The 26,107-nt window shown below is 36.9% G+C and overlaps 1 long non-coding RNA gene across 2 annotated transcripts; it reads left to right on the top strand.

Moving 5' to 3' along the window:
* The first annotated feature begins 461 nt into the window (after positions 1-461).
* Positions 462-24,379, top strand: LOC144078510 (uncharacterized). Of its 2 annotated transcripts, none has more exons than XR_013301235.1 (3): positions 462-579; positions 9,999-10,176; positions 24,119-24,379. It is a non-coding gene; the product is annotated as an uncharacterized LOC144078510 (long non-coding RNA). The 2 variants fall into 2 exon arrangements; XR_013301236.1 differs by lacking the exon at positions 24,119-24,379 and adding an exon at positions 10,248-10,306.
* The last annotated feature ends 1,728 nt before the right edge of the window (positions 24,380-26,107 follow it).

Below are 26,107 nucleotides of genomic sequence, written 5' to 3'. Positions count from 1 at the left end.
GTATTCTCTTTCTGTATAATGAAGTAGCTAGGCAGAAAAACAGGAAGCTATACTGCAATATTTCAAATCATTTTTAATCTTAGTTAAATTAAAACCACATGTCAATCTTTTGGTTATATATACATTGACAAAAAACATGATACCTTGATATTTTATTTTTCATCTTTGAACGCTGCAAGTTCTGTGTTCAATTATTATCCAAGAAACATAAACTTTCTGTTTCGTGAAACAGAACTAAATAATTCTTGCTTTAAGTTTTTTTTTAGCAATTGGAACATGTGCACTATTATATAAGATGCCAAACACAGGGTGGCACAGGTATATTCGGCGACTGCCTGTCTGACTTTTCCAAAGATAGTTATCACTGCATCTCAAGAAGAATCTAGCACGAAACCCATGCACTCAATGTTTGTTCTCAGGATAGCTCTCACAATTGTACTTGGAAAGCACAACATTATGATAGGATAGCTTTCAAGGCTGAGCTGGGTTTCTTTAGAAGCCTCTTCCAACCAAGGATCCAATTCTCATTCATTGTTTCCTTTTGGTTTTATCTTCGTGGAAAAGGTGTCAAGCTATAGTGTGAGTGTGTACATTTCATTTTTCTCTACCAAAATCAAAGCTCTTATATTTTTTTACTAATACTCAAAATATTGAGATCCTCAAGGGCATGATGCAAACCTTGAATTTTTTTGGATCACAAACAGCACATTAGAAACTCACCTGCCTGTGCCTAAAAGGAAGAAAAGGTATCAAATAAAAAAGTTATCACTAAGTATATATTATAAATTATTGTTTTTGTGTGTATGTATCATGGCAAAATTGAGAGTAGGAACAAATATATAAGTGAATGGTGACCTTTCTTTTATTCTTCTGTTTTAAGAAGCTCAAAGTTTGCTTATAAGCAGGTTTCTTCACGCAGTATGTCTCTTTTATTTCCTATTCTCATTACAATGAACTATGAGTTACAATGTTTGTAAAATCCAGAACATGAAAAGGCTTCTTTCTTTTATTTAGTATTGAGCAGATCAATGCACTTAACAATGATCTTTAGGCAGACTTCCTTGTATCACGCTACAGTATTTAGGAGTTAATCCACCATAATTATAACGTATTGACTCTTTTCTACGTAAATTATTGCTACTCCAGGTGTTGAAATGTTAATTTTAATCCTTTTATAGAAAGAGTAGAGGACTCCTAGTTTTGTGAGGGATTTTTCATTTACCAATGATTCACCTGCGGACAGTAGAAAGAGGAACTAAAAAGGTATCGATCACATTCTGGAGCTGGAAGGAAGAAACACTGTCAAGGCTGTCAAATGAGTGGGCGAGGAGACGGATAGGCCTTTTTGACATGTTGCAGACCATTCAGGCATGCTGATAATGTGAGAAAAGGTTCTCTGGATATGGTCAGAGTCACAGGGGACAATATTAGGCGACACTGTAGAAGTGAGAAGATCTGAGAAGTTTGGTTTGCTAAGTTACAGCTTCACAGTCTCAAAAGAACAAAAAAAAAACAAAGTGGGACATCAAATGATTTGTTTGAAGGCTTTTGGGGAGCCAGATGGTTGTTTCTTTGGAAAACACTGTCAGTTCAAGCAGAATGCAGGATGAAAAGTAGACTTTTGTGAGCTTATTCTGCAGCTTTGTAAACTTTTTTAATCAATAAAAAAGATTGTATTTATTGTTAAGAAAATGCAAGCAATAATAAGGCTAATCGTTAGGGTTAGATGGGATGTTGAATAGAAGTTGGAGTACCTTTGGTCATCAATAGACTCATCACCATAGTCCATGCCTGCCTCCCAAAGGCTTTTGCACCCATCCTCAAAACACAGAATTTTTGAACCACCTAATTTTTAGGGAAAACAAAAATAATCAAACTCCCAACTGCATAAATCCAATGTAATACATAATTCAGAGTAGATGTTCACTTGAAAAGTGGTAACAAAAGGATACCTTTTGGTCCTTTTGACACTTTATTGTTTCATTTTTGAAGAATCTTCACATAATTTTTGCAGCTGGGACGTCAAAACCTGCATCAGGCATGATCAGTGCAAGCTGCGTGACTGTCTTACACTGTAGGCCTTTTCAAATATAGGAATACGGTAATATGTGGGGTTTGTCAGGTTCTTTTTATCGAGTGGTGTAGAAAACACTTGCAGAATTGATTGGTTGTCAACATGCAGAGTAATCGCTCTGATCCATTTGTGGCGAAAATTCATATTTTCAGCTCTTTGCTTAGGAAGACTGATGCACAGATGAAGGTGAGTACAGTGATCGATGGGTTTCAGCGTTTGTAAGGACGAATATAGAGTGCAAAGATTTAACATTGATTGTCACATTAACTCCGGTTGGGGGTATTTGTTATACCCTCAGTAAAGCGTCCAACAAGCCTATGTCCAATCCTTCAGCGAGTTTCAGACCTTGAACATTGATGGATATTTGATTAAATATGCAGCTAAAATGAGGTTGGAAAACAGCTATGGCCACGCTTCTCAGATGATTTCAGCAAACACTGCACTTTATCATCTCCATTTATCAGTCAATTAAACACAGTGGTTCTACAAGTGTAAGAGTTGTTTTTCTTGCTCTTGTCCTGTTGTCAAACAATGCCATTTTCTCTCTGCAACAATATTCCTTTACAAGAGGATGATAAATTAATGAATTGCCCATTTTATTACACACAGGGAGCACTGAGGCAAACTAAACATAAGAGGGGCATAAGTACATGAGTGGCTGAAAGGAAGCTTAGACAGAGACACTTACTTTTAGCTAATACTGTCCAGACAAAAAAAATGAAAGGGAAAAAAACAAATCTTACATAAGGCTCGTTTAAATATTCATTCACTCTTTCATTTTCCAAACCGCTTAGCAACACAAGGGGTCACACAGGGTGCTGGAGCCTATCCCAGCCAACAATGGGCACCAGGTGGTGGACACCCAGAATTGGTGAAAGGGCCAATCACAGAGCATGAGGAGATGAACAACCATTCACGCTTACACTCATACCTACGGGGAATTTAGAGTATTCAACCAGCCTCCATGCATGTTTTTGGGATGTAGGAGGAAACTGGAGTACCCAGAGAAAACACATGCAAGCAAGGGATAACATGCTAACTCCACTCAGGAGGACCGACCTGGGATTGAACCCAGGACCTCAGAAATGTGATGCATGCCATAATTTTTTGGGGGTGTGAGAAATGTGATTATTTTAAGGCCACATGATTTTATTCTGCAGTGTGGAAAAATTGTGAGGAGAAGCTGAGTCACTCACATTTGGCCTGTTTTCCATCCATATAAAAGGTCTCGTGGGCACCATACTTTATTAACTGTAATCAAAATAAGAACAACTCGGCATTCGAGGTATTGCGTTCACATATAATCCATAAATATGTCAATGATTCTTTATTTATCTAACATGAAAAAATAAAGGGTTTTGTTACTGCATCAAATTTTGCGAATTATTAACGAAAGTTATTTGTTGTTGTTTAGAGGAGTTGGTGGAGAAAATTAATGACAAAAAAAGACAATCTGGAGAGTAAATTAAAGCAAGGAGAGTCAACTCTCTTGTGGATAAATGTTAACATTGGAATAAGAATGTCTGCACAATGTTTTTAAATTCTTCCAAGGGGCTGACAGAAACAATGTGCTCTTTTCTCTCTGTCCAGTGGGGTTGTGGAATACATGTTACATTTTATGATCTAATTTCACTAATGTACATTCCAACTGCAACAGTGAGCAGATATGCAGACATGGCCTGCTTGGTAGTTAAACATGATATTGTACTACCCTTGGTTTTTTTTCCTCTTAAATTTGGATATTGGGGAGTTACTTACTATATGATGTCATTTTGAAGTTTGCAAATATTTTGAGAACTTTCACAACATTGTGTCAAGGCCTAATGACAATAGGCTCTGGTCTTCTGCTTATTTTGGATTGTACTTCATTGCACAAATGCTATAAAATGATTTAAATGCAATAACCTCCAAGTGTTCTGTTTCACATTTACCCTTCTTTATTCTATGGCTCGCATTTGTATTTATTTTTTTTTTTTCTAATGACCTACAAACACTAGTAATCAAGTAAGAAAATAAACAACAGCCACAATGAGTCTTTGAGGAATACCCGAAAGAAAAAGTTTTTCATATTTTCATCATATTTTTGTCACCTCATCATTCATATGAAATAGCAATAGTTTAAGTTTTAAAAAAAGAAAGGAGAAAAAAACTCAATAGCTGAATTTTACGTCTCTCTCTCTCTGTTTGCCCATTCTTAAATATTTATTTTGCCCTCAGTATATTCTTCTGTAAGTTGGTTAACTTCCTGATTTTGTTCAGCTCATTCATTTTGACGAATGAGAGGTCACATTTGCTTCCAGGAAGTTAACCATCTAAATTGCACTTCCACACTATCAAAACCAACACTTGATAAGTTATATGACAGGAACACTTAACTGAGGCAACAGACAACATTATCATTCATCAGTGCCTCAGGGTGGTGACATCCAAACAGCTTCCAGGTAATGTATGAGCTGCATTAGAGCCTGACCACCCTCATTCTGGTAGGTGGTTACTTTGAAGGGTTAATGATGAGCCTAGGTATACACATGTCATGAATGATCGGAGTTGTAATTAACCTTTCTGTCCATTAGGTGCCTGTTTATGCTGTTAAATGGACTGAAGACTGTGGTTTAGTCTGTCAGTGCCATCAGAAATTTCATTTGGCCTGAATGAATTGATGGGTGGGAGGAAATTGTGGATATGTGGAGTTAAAATGCAAAAGGGGGTTATTTGGAGTTTAGTTAGGGGGTGAATCTCGTCCGTCTTTCCTTCTGACATAGGGTATTGAAGGAGAAGGGGACAGGATGCAAACAAACGCCACTAAACGTCCTGTGTGTGTGTGTGTGTGTTATCCTCCACCAACGCCTTGATGATCCGTCTCCCTTGTGTCAAACTGAGCTGAGATGACTCCCAGGCCATGTTGACCCACAGGGATGCTTCCCCTCTAGCATGTGCACAGACTCACACGAGCACGCACACACCAACCCACACACGAGTATGCACACGCACGTATGCACAAACACCCTCACAACAGCCTCAAACTTCAAGATAAACACAATTAAATGGCTCCACCCTCCGTTGTCAGTGTTATCTTATCTTGCCTTCTAACCTTAAGCCCTCCTTCCTTCTACATACACACTAGAAGAGGCCCTGAGGTGGCCTCTGAATCCTCACCTTCCTCCAGACAAAAACAGACAGCCAAAGTGAAATTATTTTCCTATAGTCACTGCAACAACTTCTTATCTCCTCCTCATTCCATTTCCTCCACTCTCGTACACCAATGATAAAAAAATAAATAAATACAACGCAGCAACTTGTTTTGCAAATTAGTGTAGAGTTGACTTGTTATTTAGGAACTTTTCTGTTCTTACTGTTCCATGGTTGGAAGTTAGTTGAGAGCTTCTTTGGTGGAATTTTCATCTATTGACTCAATAGAACATTTTTGAAGTCACATGATACTGATATATTAGGACCAGGGAGAATAACTGCCTGATAAGATAGTTGTATTTGGTTGGATTCTAAGTTTTGATGCAGTTGAGGTCAGTGTGATGGGTGGGCCTGTGAAGTTTTTCCACAGGCACGCACACGTTCTTTGCTCTGGCATTGTATTTTTATTTGTATTTTTTTACTTTTTCCATATGCAAATAGAATTACTTTGTACCATCTGGAGTTATTGAGAAGGTCAAGTTTTAAATGACCTTTAATCTCATTGTTTCCTATTAACTCAATAGTTGCCTTCAACACTGATAGATACCCAATCAATTTTTACTGTGAGAGTTCGATCATTTGCATTACTGTTGCTACTGTCAATTTGTCTTATTTTTTTAAACTTAAATTTAACTGCAGATAAGGAATTAACCCTAAACTGACTTTGGAAAGATAATGAAAGTACTGCCTGAAGATGAAAAAGACACTGAGGTTCATGTATTCATTTTTAAGAAATTGAAGACCAAAAAGGACAAAAAGGAGTGGTGTTTTGGAATGCCAAGATAATGTTAACATATCTTTCAATACGTTTTTGTGAGTATATATAGTAAATAGGACAAACATTTCAGTTGATTTCAGTGGATTAATCACCTACTCAAGGATTATTGTGTGTTCCAGGTGTGTCATAATTGTAAACCTAAACATTTATATCCTTTTGTTTGTGTAGAATGTAGCCAAAGGCTATAATAGCAGTTGAATTTGATGTTCACTTTCTTCCATTTCTGGTAGGTCAACTTTGACAGGAGTGTAGGCTATGAATAGTGGAATGTAGCGATCTCTACGTCTCTGTAGAACAAAGACTTGTTTTCAGTTTCTGCCTTTCCATATGCTTTGCCTTCTGGCTCTGCAGACAATAAGATGAGGGGTGTAAATCACAGTCTTTTTTTATAACATCCCTTCTTTTTATTTCTTTTTTCTCCTATGTAGCAACTCACTTCGTCTCTGGAGTTGTGGGTAGATCTGTCTTGTACAATAGCCACAAATGTCAAGCTTTTCATTTGCTCTTTTGTATCTCCTACAAGCCAAAACAATGCATCATTTCCGAGTTATTGCGAGTCCATCCTTTGCTTTCTTGATACACCAATGCTCCCTCTTCCTTGTTTTTCCTCAGCTTCTGCTTCCTGTCTCTTGCTTCCTTACTGTAATGGTTTAATTGGAGCTCATGACACTGGTTGCGTTAGATATAGGTAATTGGGGGGTACTTGGCTGTAGCTGCTGGGATATCCATTGGAGCATGTTGTGGCCAGAGAGAGATAAAGCAACACTGCCTTTATCTGAGAGACCAGCAATTAAGTAGCCATTTCAACACAGAGAATAAATGCGAACGTCACTTAATGTTTCACCACATTGGTTCAAAAGTAATAGCAGGATGCACACTCAGAGAAGATAATTACAGTAGATAGTGGGAGGAAAGTTTACACAAGAGAAAGTATAAGGTTAGGTACTCACACGTGATTTTTTACAAGACAGTCATTTTGAATCATTATGGAACATTTTATTAAGGTTTTATCTAGCTATGTATTCCTTCCTGCTTCCAGACTCTTTCCAATCCTTTATTCTTCCCTTACCAGCCAACAAGTCCCTGGGATACTTGAACTCCTCACTTAGGGCAGGATCTCACCCCTGACCTTAAGATACCTCCCATTTTCAGATTGAGGAGCATGCTTTCAGATTTGGAGGTACTTATTTTCGTCCTACACTCCGTTGTGAAATGCTCCACTAAGTGTTGGAGTTTACGTCTTGATGAAGCCAACAGAACCACATCATCTTCAAAAATCAGCAATGAAATAATGAGACAAAGAATGGGTGCCAGGTCTAGACCAGAGGCTGGACACAGAGGGAGAAAGAAATCATTCTGAGGCGAAAAGAAATCAATAATCCAAAAACAAAATCATCCCAAATAGGAATAAATGTCACCAACTAAATTTTCCACAGAGAAGGATGAAAAAACGGTCATAAATCAAAGTAGCACAAAAAAACCTGGGCATCTAAATATACTCTATTTAACCAGATGTGATTTGTTGATGTGCAATAGCTATGGCTGTGAAAGTAATGCTTGCTTGGGATACATGTCAGCGTACAAAGTCAGGGTGGTACAAGACAGGGGAAACGCTTACTATTTATATACGCAGAAGGTAATGGGGCACAGGTGGAAGCAAGGAGGGTATCATTTTAAACAAAAACAAAAAACAGAAAATGAAGCCACGGGAACCTCACCACTGTGTGACAACTGCATTCCCTAGAAGTTCTGTCCACAGACAGAATATGTGGAAAATTGGATCTTTGGCAATGTTCATCTCTCACCTGAAGCATGTCTGACCTACTGCAATTCTATACAAACTCTTAACATTAGAGCCCACGTAAAGGCATATAGTATGATACACTCTCAGAGGATACGACACAACATTTCCTGACGGGCCAGTCAAACAACTTCACCAAGTCTTCAAAGCACATGTAGACTCCAATGCACCTTTAAGGACCCTTTTGAGGGTCTGGGGCTGGTTCATTGTTCAACAGTCAGGAGGGAAACTACACTGCTCCTCCTGAATGTGAGATCTGACATCCTGATGGGCGCTCCACTCCAGTACCCCTGAATAGACCTTAACAGGGGGAGTGTGATCCCTCTGTCGTTGGAACAACAGGATGTCACCACCGTAGTCTGCCAATCCACAGGCGCTGTCCCTGATATTTATGCAATGTTTCAGAGGTGGCTGAAGCAGGACAACCCCTTAACATCCAAAGCCTTTAAAACTCCACTGAGGAACTTTTTAACCACCTGGATGACTTGTACCCAAGTGATAGGGTAGCCTCGCTTAGACTCATCAGAGATAGCGCCTCTCATCGCATAGGGGAAAACTCTGTGATGACCAGGTGGAAATTAATTTTAAAAATGCCCTAAGCAGATATCGGGATATAATTTTTACACCTCATTACACATGATTGGCACTTTTCTTTTTTTATCATTCAAGGCTGGCATTGTTATCAAGAACTGTCTTCTCTATCATCAAGTTTTTTGTTATTGCTTTAAAATTTCAATGCATTCATTAAAAAAATGCTCTGTGAAATCTTGTTTTGGTTCTTCAATATGTATAGTACATTTCACTTGTGATGTGACCACAGTGTTTTCCAAAATGTTTGTTCACTTAAACTGCACACGATCTCCTATTTACAGTCACCTGACTAATCTGTAACTCACAGATTTAATTACAAGCCCTGGACTGTTTTTCCAAGAACCTTCGCTGATGTGGTCAAGTACGGTACCTAGAGTACTGTGACTCAATAGATCCTATTAAAACCTTTCCGCATTGAATTACTTAATTTACCCCCAATTTTCCTGTTCCCCATAGAAGGGTTCATCATGCCTGTGCTTGTTTTCATTGTTCTGCCTCGTAATTCATATAGGGATTATCTAATAGCTTTAATAATGAAAAATGTCCATGTTTTATCTAGATTTCTATTTAATTCATAATTTTAAATCAACCCATGAAAGCAGCACCCTTTTTTGAATTGTCTAATAAAATATTTAGATTTTGGGGTGATTGAAGAATACTCATGAGGACTAACAGACATAAACCTGAGGAGTACACAGGGAGTCGAAATATAATGAGGCATAGGATAGTATGTACTAATTTTCAATTTATAATGTATTCTGCTGGTAATATGTATACAGATATAGACACTTGTGCAGCTGTAAACTAAAATACATTAATTATTAAAAAATCTCGACTGGGTCTCAAAAGAGGAAACAATATTAATGTAAGTGAACTTAATGTACAAAAGTCTTAAGATGTCTAGTCACATTCTAGTGTTGTGTGTGGTAGTAGTTTAAACTACTAGTCAACAACCATTATGTCAAAAAGTAAGCTAAAACTGTGAATGTGGTAGTGCTGCCAAAACAGATGTGCATAAATTTTCAGAAGATTGGCTGGGTGATGTTATTCAATTTAAGGCCAAAAGTTTAAAACATTAAGCAGAGGGGAAAACCTATGGAAATGCTGCATACCTTTAGTAATATATCACAAATAATATTATTCTGTATGTGGTGGTAGAAGTGTGTTCAGCCCAAATGAGTGAGAGAACAAGACAAGACAATGTCCTAGCTCTTTGGGGGATACTGAGCCCTCTATAGAAAGCCTCTGGCAACCTCGCTGGACCCTTCTGGATGATTTTTTCAGGAAGGGGGAGAATCTGTTCACATAAGTCCGAATAGATGCAGACAGTTCCTCTCAGTATATGGCTGGTTTTCTTCCATTCCAGCTCTTTAGTGGATTAGTTTCAATAAATATTGGTTTGGCTGGTTCATTGTTTATAACTTTCTTTGATCTTTTGCAAGATTAAAATTGAATGCATATTAGTTTTGTATGTGTATGAGGTAAATATAGCAAAGCTTCTAATCCTACTTTAGGCTTTTTAACTGGGAGAAAACTTGATTAAACTTCTCCTCTTGCTTTTTCAGTGTCCTTTGCTCTCCCATTTGTTCGTCACCTTCGCTGTTGGCGGAAAGAGGGAGAGGTGGGCCGACAGAGACAGGATGTGTTGTTTGTCAGCCAGCGGCGGACGTTGCTGACAGAGCTCTGCTTTCGGCTGAGGTGTCAAACAAAGAGTGAGCCGGGCCAGGAACTGTTGGACAAGCTGTGAGTCTATCCACCCTCCTGCCACCTTTCCTCATCTCTGTGATAGTTCATGGTTTCACTTTCTATGCCAGGAACTTTTCCCTCCAGTGTTGGCTTGAACCCATGAAATCCAACAATAGGAAGAAAAAAAAAACGGTATGGCCATGAAAATAGACCAAACTAGAAGTGGAATCTTTGTGTTTAATATATATATATATATATATATATATATATATATATATATATATATATATATATATATATATATATATATATATATATATTTATATATATATATATATATATATATATATAGATATATATATATATATATATATATATATATATATATATATATCCGTGTGTGTAGAGAGAAGAGAGAGAAAAACAGAAAGATTCCACTTTAACCTCTATAACAAGTGAGAACACGTATGGTAATATCAGTGTTTATACATACCTGACTGAACACAGTTGAGAATGTCACTTTATGCGCCAGTACACATACTAAATTTGGATTGCCCGAAAGCCTCAGCCCCTTTTAGTCACACACAACTCTTGTTTGTTGTAGCTTTGGCAGCAACACCAGCATTGACTTTAGAGCTGTCATATACGGAAGCATCATTTTGTCATCTTGGCCAAACAGCAATAACTCGAAAAGAGCATTATCAACACATCAACACTGTACCGGGTCACCATGTCATAAGTGTTTACAGACACTCGCCTGCATAGCTCTCTCCTTTTCTGAGTTCAGTCATCACAAGCTTTAGTAGCTAGCGGTTGCGTTTTGCACCTGGCTTCCTTTTAACCTTGTCCATTTTCTAGTCAGTGGTGAATCATTAAGAACTCCAAGTGAAGCCACATTCTCACAAAGGCTACTCTGTGACACCTCCTTCATGTGTTGTGTGTTATTCACAAAATTCCTTTCTTGTTAGACTAGCGATTTATTTCCCCTAAATGTGTAGAGGTATAAAGATTTATTGTTTTCATTGAAATACAATTAATATGACCCCTCTCATAGGATATTGCGTGTCATTACTGGAGTATGGAAACTGGGTGTCCAGAAGCTGACAAAAACTGTTGGGTCTTAGAAGTGGTGGACAACCAAATCCGTTTCAAGCAATGGTTTGGGGGATTAATAAAGTGTATGCACTTGGAGAACCAACAAGATTAACATTCCTTGTGGAATTTTAACACTGGGGGGACCATTTTGAAACGTCTGCTCCTTCTGTGTGTTAAGGCCACGACCTATGTTCGAAATAGGTCATCTGGAAAGAGCAAAATCCTATCTTCCCTGGGAGCCATTGGACTTCCCGGCGTGATTGAAGTGTGGATGTTGAGTGCAATGGGAAGGAAATTATCACCATTGGGAGGATGAGAGGGTTTTCTAACTTTTTCCACTCACTGAAACTGATGGTCCTCATGCCAGTTGCTCCTACTTTATTTTGGAAGCTACTCTACAAAAAGATGAGGAATTGACGCCCAGTTTAAATCAACAGTTCAGAAATGTTGCTTTTAAAACAATATATAGCAATGAATATTAAATAATTAAACCGTTAAAAAAATAATCTCTGTCTGTTCCGAAAGGTACGTAAGACACCAATCCACCCCTCTGCATGCATAACCTTATACCTTAATATATTTTTAAGTAAGCCTTTCAAGATATAAACCTCAATCAAACACACTTGGTCCAGGTACCACTCAGAACATTTATTTTATTTCAAGGTCCCTTCATAAAGTTTTTGTCCCATCACACGTGCACTGTTTCTACAAAATGCATGAATAACATGAATAAAAGTGTGAATTATTGTAGCTTGTGATTCAATTGCAATCAATTTTGTTGGTCAAAAGGTTCCGCAAATGAATAGAGTTTAAATCAGTACGTGTCACAGCAAGCCTTACTATTATCCATTTACCTGCCCTCTTAATATTTCCTCCACGCCCACCCATTTTAGGATCTCTGGCTTCCCAAGAGAGGTGACTGGAATTTCCTGATCCATTGACTGAACTACACCAACCATTAAGCATTACAGTACTATATTTATCAAGTTGTTATCAAATACTAACGAGTGAGGACAATTTAGAACTACATGTTACTCATTCTCCCAATTATTATCAAATTCAGATTTATACGAGCTAAAGATTCAGAGAAACAGAGTAGGAAAATATATATATTTAAATTATTATTAATTTTGATTTCATTAGAATTGCAGTACATGATGTACACTGCTTCATGCCCACAGCTTGGATAGGCTACAACACTCCCTGCAAATCTTGGGAGGGAGGATAAGCAATATAAATGATTAATTATTGATGTTCCATTAAGCATATTCCCCACCCCAAACAATTCACTCTTTATATTGTATTTTAACCTGATTAATTCTGGGTCAGTGCAGTTAACCATGACACAGTCTCCTATTGTGTAATTACTGTATCTGACCTTTTCCGTAAAAACGACCTTGATTGTTTTAGTCTCAGCTACGAAACAGCCGTGTTCACAGTTGAACATGTCAGGCTGGTCTTCCAAACTGCCTATGAACTCCGCATGTCTCCCACAGCTTATCTGTTAGCGGCTCCTATGTGAGTCTGGGCAGGGCAAGCGTGGGAGGCGAAACCTGGTAGTGTCATTCAATCCACACCGGAAAACACAGGTACCTAAATAAAGCATGAAGAGTAACGCCGGCATGTGGACAGATAAGCACCAACACTTCAGTGTTCATTCCACATAGGAACGTCACACCTGCACAGGAAGAAAACACACACAGCACATGACTTCTTTGTGCTAAAACTCCCCAAACTTCCAACTCATATTAGGAAGAAAAAAAAGAAAATGATTAAATATTTTATTGGGGAGGCATTTATTTGCCAGCAAGTCATTTTATTGGATTCACTGATTTTATAGTGTCTTCTGCAAACACACACAAAAAAAGACTATTTACTATTTTATATCAGACTATACATAAGAAGTTAGCCAATTTCCCTACACTACACTTTGGGTCTGGTTGGGCCCCTTCACTAGGTTTTGAGGACCACCCTGGGGTCCAAAGTTTGTTCCCTATCAATAGGTTGCTATAGGGTCAGAGCAACAACTCAACTTCCCTCACATTATTAGTTATAAGCCCAAATTTTATTTTGGAATGTTTTACAGATATTTAAATGTAACCCACAATCACAACTGTTTGTACACAATCTTTGTAATGGAGATATACAGATCGAATTAATGTTAGTTGCTAGTTGAAGTCAAGTAACCAGCTTCTTTCTTAGAATAGAAACTAAAGCAGGTTAAAGAAACTAATATAAAAAGAAATGTGAACTTTGGCTGTATTTTGTCATTTCTGTACCATACGAAATGGCAGATGTAGAAGAATTGTGTCTATTTCATGCATCATGAAAATGGAAGCATGCTAATACAAAGTAGAAATGTTTTCTATGGTAAGTGTTATACTTGGCAAAGGACAAAATCCCAGTAATTGATGAAACAGATACTGTCTGGGGGCTGCCCATCTTTGATTGAGTCATCAATACCACTTTAGCTCCCACCACCATTATCATGCCGCTAACATTGTTATTAATTCATCTGCTGTAGCCCTGTCCATTCATCAACTGAGCCAAGGGAAGATAAATAAATGTATCTGGAGACACGGGTGGAGGGCAGCATTACATAGGTTCGTCGATGATTGATTGGTATTGGTCTGACATCAGGATGTGCAAACTTTGAGAGATCTTGAATGGCATTTACTTCCATTGTATTTATTTACTTTTATTCTTGTTTAATTATCATTGTGATTTTTATGAGTTGCTCCCAAATCAATGACAGAAAAAATGTTTTTATTCTTTTACTTTTTCTTGCAGATTATAAACTAATTCACTTTTGATTTTTGTACTCTCTAATATTTCGACAATAAGTACCATGTGAATGGAATTCAGTAAGTCTCAATTTTCAATCAAAATGCTCCCTAAGAGCTACTTAAAACTTAACAACCACCAAAATGTCAACCACTCCCTTAACTTGCAATTTTGCAGATCCGCTTCTACCGCCAAAGCATATTTGTAACAGAATACCAGGCCATAAAATAAAGGTTAACTTTGGAGACAATGGTGAGACATGGTCCAGAGCCAGTGTCTTTATATACCAGAGTAAGGCAAAATGAGAGCCTTTGAACTCAAACACCCCTGTTGTGTTGTGATTGGTTCTGAACATGGAAGAGAGATTTGTATCTGGACTTGGCTACAAATTGTTGACTTTTGAAGAACTATAAAAAAGGATTTTCTTACTACTACTAGACTACTACAATGTGAATTGGGAAATACTTTGGAGGGTGCAATATGGCCAAAAATTTATATGTTTTTTTATTTAAAAAAATGTTTACACTCAAGCAGATTCATTGTCTGTACTGATGTTTAAATAATAGTAGAGTCCACACTTGAACAATTGCCTTGTTCAAAAGAAATATCACTATAGCTTTCTTAGATTAATTTGAACATATCTTAAAATATCTAATTCAATACAAAAGTTTTCATCTGTTAGCGTTACAGTACGTCATACAACATATACGTACAGTAAATTTAAAAAACTTATTTTTCCTATTATCGGTTTTAAGACGGCCAAAACTATGTATTCACAGGCCACAGATCACACAACTACGTTTATAGAAGATTAAAAAAGGCAAGCCAAGTCAGCAATATACTATTCTCTTTGTTCATTTGTACTCACGTGGTCGCTTTGTTATTTCCGTAAACAGAGATTTAGCTCGGTGCTGTGTAACCTGTGTTCCAATAAACACATCAACCTGATGCATAAGTCAGTAAATTACTCCAGATCCCCTTCGCCATTAACATGCACTTAGTCATACAAGTTTACAACCGTTCCATTTAAAAGCTCATAGGGAACAGCCTCTCTCTGACAAATAAAGTAAGTCCAGACATGTTACAAGCCCTTAAGAGTTTTATGTTGTAATAAAACATGTTTACATGCTTTTTTGCCTGTTTGCAACACAGGGCAGAGGGCGAAAGGGTTATCTTAAAGTCAGCTTCTTTCCAAAACTTCAAAGGATCCCTTTTCTTTTACACAGTAGCTTGAGGCAGTTTGAGTGTCTGCTGTTTTTGTATCCTAAAATTTTACCCCATTTTGGTCAAAGGGATTACTGTATGTAGAGACTGTAAAGTGTTATGGTGTTTGTTGAGGAAAGTAGAAGGTTATGGGGTTTCTTCTTAGCTTCAAATCAATTTTACAAGGGTTAATGCTGATTGCAAATTCAAGACAGTCAACCTTTCAAGCAGAAAATGCATTTTGAACAGGAAAAAGACATGGAATCTTTACCAATGAGAACAACTCAATGTTCCTGCTTGCATCCAGTTTTATATCTTTAATCCATGTTGGTGGACTTGCGGCTTATCCTCTCGGGGGGTGCCACGGCGAAACCGTAGAATTGCCTGTTAGATTTAGAATGCATGTCTGAGTAAATTGCTAACGTGCTCTTATTTGCACACTCGCCCTTCATGTCATGCACACTTTTCAAAAAAAAGAAAAGATATCCGTTCAGCAGCAGTTTCCCAAATATACAGTAAAGCCTGTCTTAATTCGAGGGCCATTCAATAAATAAAGCAAAATTTTCAGTATAAGGATTTCTAATACTTTTATTTTAGGTATGAAAAACATTGCCATTTAATGAGTAAATCGGTTGTCATAAGTGCTTGTTTTCCCACCTCCCATCTATCATGGTTTTATCTTTTCCAATTTCCTCATTCTTTCATTGCTAATCCCTACTGAGGTTTGTCAGGCCATATCTTTTGGATAATGTATAAATATGAACAAACATGGAGAATAACGATGCAGAGTTTAAACAGCAGTCGTGTATGATTCCCCACTGAATCAATTAACATACTTTGAAAAGGCATACCCATATACCCAGAACCATTTCTCTCTCCTTTTCACGCGTATATTAAAATGAACAGAATGCAATAATGGGCAATAACTATAGAATCCTTTCATGTTTGATTAAATAATGCTGAAAATCACTCTGTCAGTCCAGATGAAGAACCAAACATGCCGGATGGTTCTCATGTGAGATTTAAAACATGCTGAACCTCACAAATAATTCAATAAATTCAATCTTTATGTAAGGATTTGTTAAAACTGGTTTTGAAAAACATTTACTTTACATGTAAATTATCAGCTTTTTAACCTTTTCATACACAAAATGTTTTTTTTATTCTTAACCCTCATAAGATTACCATTCACGGCACCAGTCCAATCCATTTTGAACATTTGTTAATTGACCCTTGACAGTCAAAATGGATTGGGTGTCTAATGCTCTTAATGGCACTGAAAGATAATCATTTACAGCCAGGTCTCCCTGTTGAAATGAATTGGACATCTATCATCAATGTCATAAGATGAGTCAACAACTATTGAAAAATAGTGTTACCTGGGCCATAATCCACATGTCAATTATTTGTTTACAATTACAAAATATATAGTGTATATATAATCATTATTTAAAGAAATAACATAACTGAAAATAAAATAGTTTTTCCTTTTTAAATGAATAAAAACCATCACTTGCCCTATAAAAGTTTGAAAGTCTTATATGTTAAGGTTTTATGGGCCGTCCATTGTAGTCTCCTTTCATCCTAAAAGGATTCAAGTTGACAGTCTAGTCATTTTCCTTATTGCTGCACGTTAGAATTCTGTGTAAAACATATTGAGAATTTCTGCATGATTGCTTTCTCAAACAAAAATATGGGAATGACAGTTTTAATCGATTCTGTTGTTTGAAGACACACCTTCACCACAGGCCCATTTCTGCAATCTACCTGACATTTCAATTATAGACAGGTTCCCATGACTTGACAGGTAAGATGGTTTCTTACCTTTTGTTGGAAAAACATTGCTATGTGAAATGGTATTAATTGACCCCTTCCTCTATCCTTTTCACTCATGTCAAATTTTGACAGTTGGTATGTTCAACCACATTGACATTGCCTAGCCCAATGATAAATTCAAGAGTGATGCTTCCATGTGTTTAGTAATCTGTCAAATTGCTTAACCAAGCATATGTCTTAAATACATATTACAAGTTATGTCAAGAACAATTCTGCCACCTCATTTCACCTTAATATAACTGCCAAGTTTTATATAAGGACTGACGCGTCATAAACAATGCTCTCTTTTAACTATCTCTCAGCAAACAAACTCCCTGAGCAGTACTTCAGACCACTATGAGCAAAATAAAAATAATAACTTATTTTCATTTTAAATCTCAAAGTGGAAAAATTGCAACCCAATGACACAAAATGAGCACAAAACTGATTGTGGACTTAACTTCACCTTATTTATCCATTGTTCTTCTTTTATGGTGGCACAATTTGCCCCAGTTAAAGACACCCGTCTGATTATTTCACAATGAATGTGAATAGCTTTCTTTTGGGGTCAAATCAGGACTGCACTAAAAGAGTTGAAACATCTTCACATTTTAGGTTTACAATTGTTTTCAAATTAAAATGTTGACATGCACAGTGAAGTTTGCTGTAGCTTAAATTTAATGCAGTAAAAATTGCATTCCATTAACTCAATCATTCAAGTAATTTCTACAGTTAGTGTGTATCAAGCTGCATTTTTTTAACTTAAAAAAATAACACATGATTTTCTTCTGGACTGCTTGATTGATTGAATTCATAAGGTCAAAGGCATAGTTTTTCCTTTGCTAATTCATTTATCACCTCAAAATATGATCAGAGTATGCAGCAAAGGTAAGGCGTGAAATGAATGAATGAATGGAATGACAAATGAAGATACATTTATCAGTGTTAAGTGCTGGAAGGCAATCCATCCTTCTGTTATCTTGACCCAAGGTTCAGACAGCTCTCCTTCTCCTGTTGTGCATCTCCAGGGATGCCATTCTTACTTCCTTGTGAACATTGGTCTCTCTTTAGGTGATTAATGCCTCTTTCCTCACTTGCTGCCAGAGCTCTAATACCTTTAAAACTAGCTTACGTCGGGGAAAATGAGAGGAAGTACATTTGGACTTTTTCAAATCTCTCCTTCTGTGACCCTGTTTTAACCCCTTTTGTCACTCTTCTGACATGCATTGACTCCCACCTCCGCCTCCTCACTTCATGTACACCAAAGGAATTGAGGTTATTGAAGATAATTCTGCAGGCCCCTCCTTTGACCACACATGCACCCTCCCAACATATCCTCTCACGGACGTCATCCGTCTTTCTCTTTTTCGTGAGTAATGCTGTCCCCAAGCCGGAATGAGGTCAGGGAAGTATTAACAGGACATATTGTGCATTTTGGCTGTCAGATAATGGACTATCAACAATGGAAGGCCATGCAGTAAAAGATGTAATTGTCTACCTGTTTAGTTTTCCCCCCTAAAATTTGATTGCATTTAGAATATTGGCTAAAAGTGATATGCAGTGCACATCTGTGCATTGTTGCACCAGATAAGTGGAGTTTACCGTATGGTATTTGACAAATTGATTGTTATTTCTGCAGTTAAAGTGATGAAGAGACACATCTCTGCTGTGGGACTGTTTGACCTCCCAATGTTGTCATATCAACAACACAACTTGTCATCAATGTTCGTTTCAGCCCAAAGAGTTGCAGTTAACCTCTGACCTCTCACCTCAGCTGCCCTATTGTAAAGTGGGAGCCCTTAACTTTGGAACATTACAGCTTTCGAAAGAAAAAAAGGCCTATTTGGGGTTGGTGGTTCTGGGTCATCGATATTTGTTAATGTGTGGGAGTGAGGATTGTGAGTGGTGGGTGTGCTTCATGGTGACTTGATTGAAGTCCTAACTAACTATACACACCAGTGAACTGGTGAATTTCACTTAATTTCCAAACTGTTGGTTTAAAAACGCAATGAGCCTTTATGTTAGTCCATTTTATTGATAATGCTGTGCTTAATTTTGACTTAAAATGTCACTTTGAGGCAAACCTTCCTCCCCTCCTTTGCCAATGTTGCTTTATGTTTATATTCCACATTCCTCATTTTATCACCTCTGTGACTATCTTCCCTTTTGGAATTCGACCCATTTGGAGACAGACGAACTTGAAAATTTAACTTTTAACTTCAGAGTTAATTTACAACATTTTGAAACTTTAGTGATCTACTACAGACTTGTAGCCCTAGCCATAAGTACACAGCCTGATTAAAAATGCAAAAATGCTAAGTTTACAGCGTGAGAAGAAATGAAAGCTGGCATTTGACACATCAATGGAGATGGCAGGCCTTGAACAGGAGTACACTGTGGGGCTGTTAAACAGCAAGATGACTCTCCTTCAAGCAGCAAGTGATCTGGTTCTGCTTCCCCGAGCATGCACAGCCAATCAATACTATTCATTTTGAGGCATTTTTTTGACTCTTGCATACATCAACAAGTACTGATGGGGGTTTTCAGCCAAGAATGTTTTTTTCAACAGCACTGTTAAACATGTAACACAAAGAATAAAAGCAAAAGAATGTAACATATGTGTACATTGAAGTGTGGGTTTATATTTCCACAATCCTACTGCCTCGGTCCATGCTTGGTGGCCTACCGGACGACCTACACAGTAAATCCTTCTAAGAATGTTAAAAACAAAAATCAATTATAGGGTACAATGCAATTGATGTAATCACAGAAGACTCAAGATGAAGTTGAAATTTGTTTCTCGACCTATCGACATCCTCTAGGTATTACAGGTATTGCTTCTCAGTTTAGATGATTCTGGTATCCCCTTGACCTGTTACCCACCCCGGGGTATGGGTGTGCTTCTTCAACTTCCCTTGATGATAGCAGCATCTTTTCTCTATTGTCTGTGTGGCACTTCTGTTCATCGCATGACTAACATGCATTGGAAAATCTGTACATCTACAGACTACAAATAGTCAGAATCACTAAGCACAGATCAGTATATAGCTGTTTGGGCTGGGCCTAAAAATGTCACTGGGGATTAGGATGTCAACATACAAACTCCATAGAGGAAGGCCGGTACCACCAGGGATTGGACCCTCCATCTCATAACTGTGAGACGTGCCAACCACTTGACGACCATTATAGCTGCAGAATCTGGAGCAGCTGTAACTTTCCTCTCTTTTAATCAGCTTTCTTTATTCTTGGCTATGCAATTATACACCCCAGTTATTTTCAAGCCTCTGTGCTCTAATATTTAGGAAAAAATTAATGTGCCCTGATCATTGGAAGTGATGCAAGCAGAAGTCTTAATTGTGTTAATATGTCTTTTCAGCAAGTTTCAAGTGCACAGTAATGACTGTGTCCAATATCGAATTGGAACTGACCTATTTCATGCACAAATAAGCAACAGGGATTGTTTTCAGAGGCCTGCTGTTAGCCAAGTATGATTTAATCAAGATAACCACGAAGGATCATTTTGACTAATGGTGCTCCACTTCAGTTTTCCATTTTCCAAATTGGAAGCTGAAAATGCATCATGCATTACAGTAGGTGTCCTGCTGAGCTCAGACGGCTGAGGGAATTTCATCAACTCAGTGAGAAAGTCTTGTTTTACTTTAAAAAGAGCTTCAGATGATGCTCAAGGGGAGAATTGCTCACCATACTTGCAGTTGCAGTGTTAGTAGTATTGATTTCTATATCTTTTGTATGTACTGCACATTGTCATTGATTAAATACATCTTGTATTTTTGGTTAATTGTATGCTGTTTTAATTATAAAAGACAAACAATCTATTTTGGGTTGCTTATGAATCAGTGTTTCTGTGATTGGCGGGTGTTATCCAAATCTTGTATTTTGCCAGACAGAATTGCACAAAACTGATGGGTTGGCTTGAATCTTTTCACAAAAACACACTAACTGCATGTGCTAGATGAGCTGTATTTCAAAAATTCTCAACACATAGATGGTTTGGTAATGAGGCATCTGTCTAAACTCATGACAGTCAATTTGAAAGCAAGCGTTGGGGTTGATAATGGATTTGTGTTCATGAATTTTGGTGTATGTGACAACCTGTCAGTTTTGATTTGGAGTGTATGTTAAGTAAGCCTGAGTATGGGAATTCTGCTGTCTTAGAAATGTAGGAATGAGGAAGGAGGAGAGTTAACAGTGTGAGGTCAATCTCAGGTGAGTGCGGAAACCTTTTTATTTTATATATTTAAATTTTATGGCATTGATTTAGTCATTATTTGAATTTCGAAGATATGTTCAGATTTTCACTGATAGCTATTAATTTACTTTGCTGCTGTGTTTGCTGCTGATCTTACATGATGACCGTAAGTTTGCTTCCACAACTGGGATATTAAAGGGATAGCGTCTCAAGGCCAGACATTACAAATGCCTTTGTGACCATACATACTACAGTCCATACTGACCAATTATCCATAGACTATTATTATTATTATATTGAGGATCTAGTCCAATCCTCTGTATGGGTGACAAAATAATAGCTTTGATTTTCAGAAAATAAAGTAATTAAAAAAAACGTTTTAAAACACTAGTTTACTGTGTGAATTGTCATGCTATATAATACCCAAACTGTAAGGTTTGTACGGTCTTGTTTCAGCACTGCCAAAGAGAGACTATTTTCTCAAGTTTCAATGGAGCATAAACTCAAGAGGGCTGAATGAGGAGAAAGACATTTTCATGCCAAGTCTGCCAAGTTTTGAAAGCAGCACCCCTCTTGTGTTGTTCCAAAACTCGACAAGCTATTCTCTTTGGTCCAGCTTGGATTCACCTCATTTCATGTCAACAAGGCTCTTAAAGCACAGAACGGAGGTGTAAGGAGAAAAAAAATAGACTTGTCCTGACTGGCAGTTGACAGATGTACTTCTTCCCCAAGACAGGAAAGAGAAAGAAAATGAGGATTGTATTGAAAAATAAATATAGTTAGACTTTGACCAATCAACATCTCCTGCTACAGTAAGCATGGATTTATTGCTGCAATATTACACTTCCAAAATATATAGTTTATTCTCTGACTCACCATATTGTTCTTCTTACCTGTACACAGTATTCATGGAATGGAAGCAACATACAAATACACAATAACATTTTAAACATTTTTTTTTAAATTAAAAAATCAAAAAGTACACAACTAAATGGTGAAACCTACAAAGATAATTTAAAAAAATCACCAAATGCCATACAAACCATTTCTGTTTTTTAGTTATTATTTTTTATTAGAAGAAAAAACTTGAGGAGCTTGAAAACATAAGTTACACAAATTCACTCTTAAACTTACGCACATTTTTAGAAAGATACCTTTATGTGGAAGCAAAATTGGAAATACAAGTCTAATGTCTACTTCCATGGAATATTGTCAACTTCCAAGTCATCTCTTTGCATTCATGCTGTGGCCATGTTTTATTCATGTTGTGGCAATTGGGGGTCGTCTTGTGATTATTTTCATTGGTGTTGCAGCTATTTGCATTCGTGCTTTAGCCAATTGGCATTCGTTTTGTCTTTATATATATATATATATTTATATATATATATATATATATATAATATATATATATTATATATATATATATATATATATATATAATATATTATATATATATATATATATATATATATATATATATATATATATATATATATATATATATATATATATATATATATAATGAAAGCTGTTTGTGTGGGGGTTGTGTTCCATTTGTCTATGTATGAACAGAAGGTCCTGGGTCATTATTCCTTCAACATTCATTGTTCTTTGGCTGTCAGCGTTAAATGCACAAGGTTGGCCTTGTGGTATAATCAATCACACACAAATGGTGGTCTGTTGGGTGCGGATGTATACATGGGAAGATTTATGTCAGGGATAGGTGGCCAGTGTGTTTCTTTCAACTTAGCATCTTGCCGGCAAGTACTTTTGACCACTCCAAAGACATCTCCCCACCTGGACAAGGCTCCAGGTACCATGTCTAAAAGCTCTACCAAAGCACGTTTTCTCCCACATCATTGCTGATTTTCTAAACTTCTAAATTTCTTATAGAAAAATATGTATTGTCTGCTTCTCGTACTAACTTGATATTAATCAATTACAGCCATCTCGTGTTCCAGGAAACTGTTGAGTTTCATTGTCATTCAGATGAATAGGATGCCATGATTGCCGTCATTATAGACCATCTGAACATTATATATAAATTACACTTAATTCAGATCATTTAACTACCGAATTCAAAATGTCTTTACTTTGGGCTCCCGGTATCCCCGATTTGACGCTTTCATTGACCTATAGCAGCGGGTGTAGAAAAAAAATATAATAAGGACTGCAGTATATACAATTAATGATCATTTAAATATTTCAGAGTTTTCTTAATTCACAAATTTGAGTACACTAGTTTGTCCGTATTGATTGTATTTAAATTGCCATATGTTTAGGTCTTATTATGTATGTGTGTAGCTGAATAAATTATCACTGTAAAAAGATTTGTTTCTATGATGAATTACTGTACCAGATTAAACATAAGGTTAAAGCGCACAACCCTCCACCTATAGCACAAACGCACACCAGCACAACAGCATGGAGAGCTTCAGGATACAAGAGTCCCCTCAGGGAACTCTCAAAACTATGCTAATGTATGCCAGTCCAACAATTTCGACCAATACCGTATTCACTTGCTTGACTGCCTTTGCCTGCTTATTTCCCAAGGTTAAAAAGTAATTAGGAGTAAGATATCTACTTCTTTGTGAATAATTCTCCATAGGATGAAAGAAAAATCAATATCTGGAGCAAATAATGTAGCAGATGCAGCAAAATCCATCAGATGCAACAATTTCTGGAGTTGTGTTGTATATTTTGAATACTATCAGCAGCTATGTCAAAGGCATTTGAAATGTGTGTAGTAGTAATTGTATTTGTAGATGCTTGAAAGTTTTCTCAGGCTGTTTTACTTTTTGACCATGCAATGGATGTACAGTAGGGGATTTCAAAAATGAATAAAATAATGCATTCATTCATTCATTTTCTGAACTGCTTTATCCTCACTAGGGTCGCAGCGGGTGCTAGAGCCAAACCCAGCTGACTTCGGGCAAAAGGCAGACTACACCCTAGACTGGTCGCCAGCCGTATGGCACACAGAGGGACAAACAACCATGTGAACTCACAACCATGCCCGCACTGAAGTCAGTCAGGTGAACCTCTACACCACGAGGCGGTAAGAGAAATTGTATTATTAAGAAATCTGATTAATGTTTAATTCTTAAACCTACGTTGAAATGCCCTATTATACCCTGAAGAACTTTCATTAATGTCGGTCAAATAATTTTACTTCCATCCCACCAGAATTTCATTTGACCTGCCAAGTTTTTTAAAGTTTTAATTTCTTTTTTTTGCTTAAATTTCATGGTGTGTGGATTGGCATAGGCTCCCTAACTGATGATTTACATCAATGCAAACTGCCATTTCAAACACGGAATTAGTTTTGACTGATGTCTTAGCGTATTTGGGTTTGAATAATACTGAATAATTTGAGTTTACTGTGGCAATCCTATTTCAATATTCCTCTGATGTGCACATGTCATGACATGTGAACATTTTCTTTTATCATGACTCCCTTGATCAGAGAATTTGTGTGTTAAATCCTGTCATTTCAATCTCTAACCTAAGACTCAAGACCTGTGATATTGGATTTAAAATGATGCTGTAATGATGCTTATAAACATGGTGGATGTATACAAACAAGAGAAGTGTTAGGTAGAAATGATTTTTAAAATAAAGAAAGAAGCATATGCATAGTAATTTAGTATGTAAGGAGGCATTAAGTCATTTTATTTCCATTAAAAAAGTACAACATAGATTACAAAAGAACTTTTTTTAGCCCAAATACTTAATTCCCGGCAGTCTAATCCAGGACAGACAGTTTAACCAATGGCGTTTCTGTGGAAACAAGAAGTACCTGACTGCAATTCACTGTTCTCTGTGGAATACCAGCTATACTATTGCTTGTATCAAAAATGGTTGGATGACTCAAGTAGCTACAGAAAAGATTTTTGATTTATTGCACACTTTAACTACTGATTACAATGACCCATTTAATCCTTCAGTTATTTGAAACACCTATTAAGTTCACTGTCACTAGTTTCCATGATGTGATACAAAATCTATCCTTTGACAAATGCCCTATTAATCACAGCAGTTACTATAGATAACATTCTCCCTGTGAACATTCTGCATATTTTACGTGACAAATCTATGCTTAAAACTGGACTATTTTTTCTACATATATTCCCCAAATTTATCAATTTTCAGAGGTCTTGCAAATCAGAATTTTATTCGTCCTCTTTGAATCTTGCCGCCTACTTTTTGACTGCTATTTCCTTCTTCCTCATCCATTTACAAAATTTTGAACATGATTCCCCTACTAGTGCAAGGAGTTCAATCACAGCTTTATTCTGCTCTTCTGATAACCCAGCTATCCTCTAGTAACACTGTTATATCCCAAATACCTGGCATAATATGGAAACTTCCAATTTATTCTTTCTCAGTAATTATCACATTTAGGGAGTATCAGTTACTAATTGAAATTAATCATTCATTGTCCATCTCAATTTGTGGGGTTTGTATTCCAACCATAAAACAACTCAACAGCCCTAAATTATGTGTAGAGCAATTAATTCAGCCTCAGCCAAATATAAATTACAAAGCGCAGCAGTAATTCCTCTCACACCTGGTGGACATTCTCTCTGTTGAGTAATTATTTGTTTGGATTGGCACTTTGCCCAACATTTGGAAGTGGGTCACTGTTTTCTTTAGAACACCAATGACAGTGTACAATGTTGTTGGTTTTTTTTCTTCCATGCAATGATCCATTCCAAACGTGATGTTAGTCACCAAAGATTTCTTGGTACAGATGATGAGCTTGGATTGCATTACTTGTTTAAAATTTATGTGCAAGTTACCCTTTCAAAGCTGAACAATCCCACACAATTTTGTCTTACATAACACTTAACTGAACTACAATGGCTTGTAAGGCCATAC

The sequence above is a fragment of the Stigmatopora argus genome, chromosome 8 (assembly GCF_051989625.1).
Source record: "Stigmatopora argus isolate UIUO_Sarg chromosome 8, RoL_Sarg_1.0, whole genome shotgun sequence".
Classification (NCBI taxonomy): Eukaryota; Metazoa; Chordata; class Actinopteri; order Syngnathiformes; family Syngnathidae; genus Stigmatopora; species Stigmatopora argus.
This window is presented reverse-complemented; position numbering and strand designations above follow the sequence as displayed.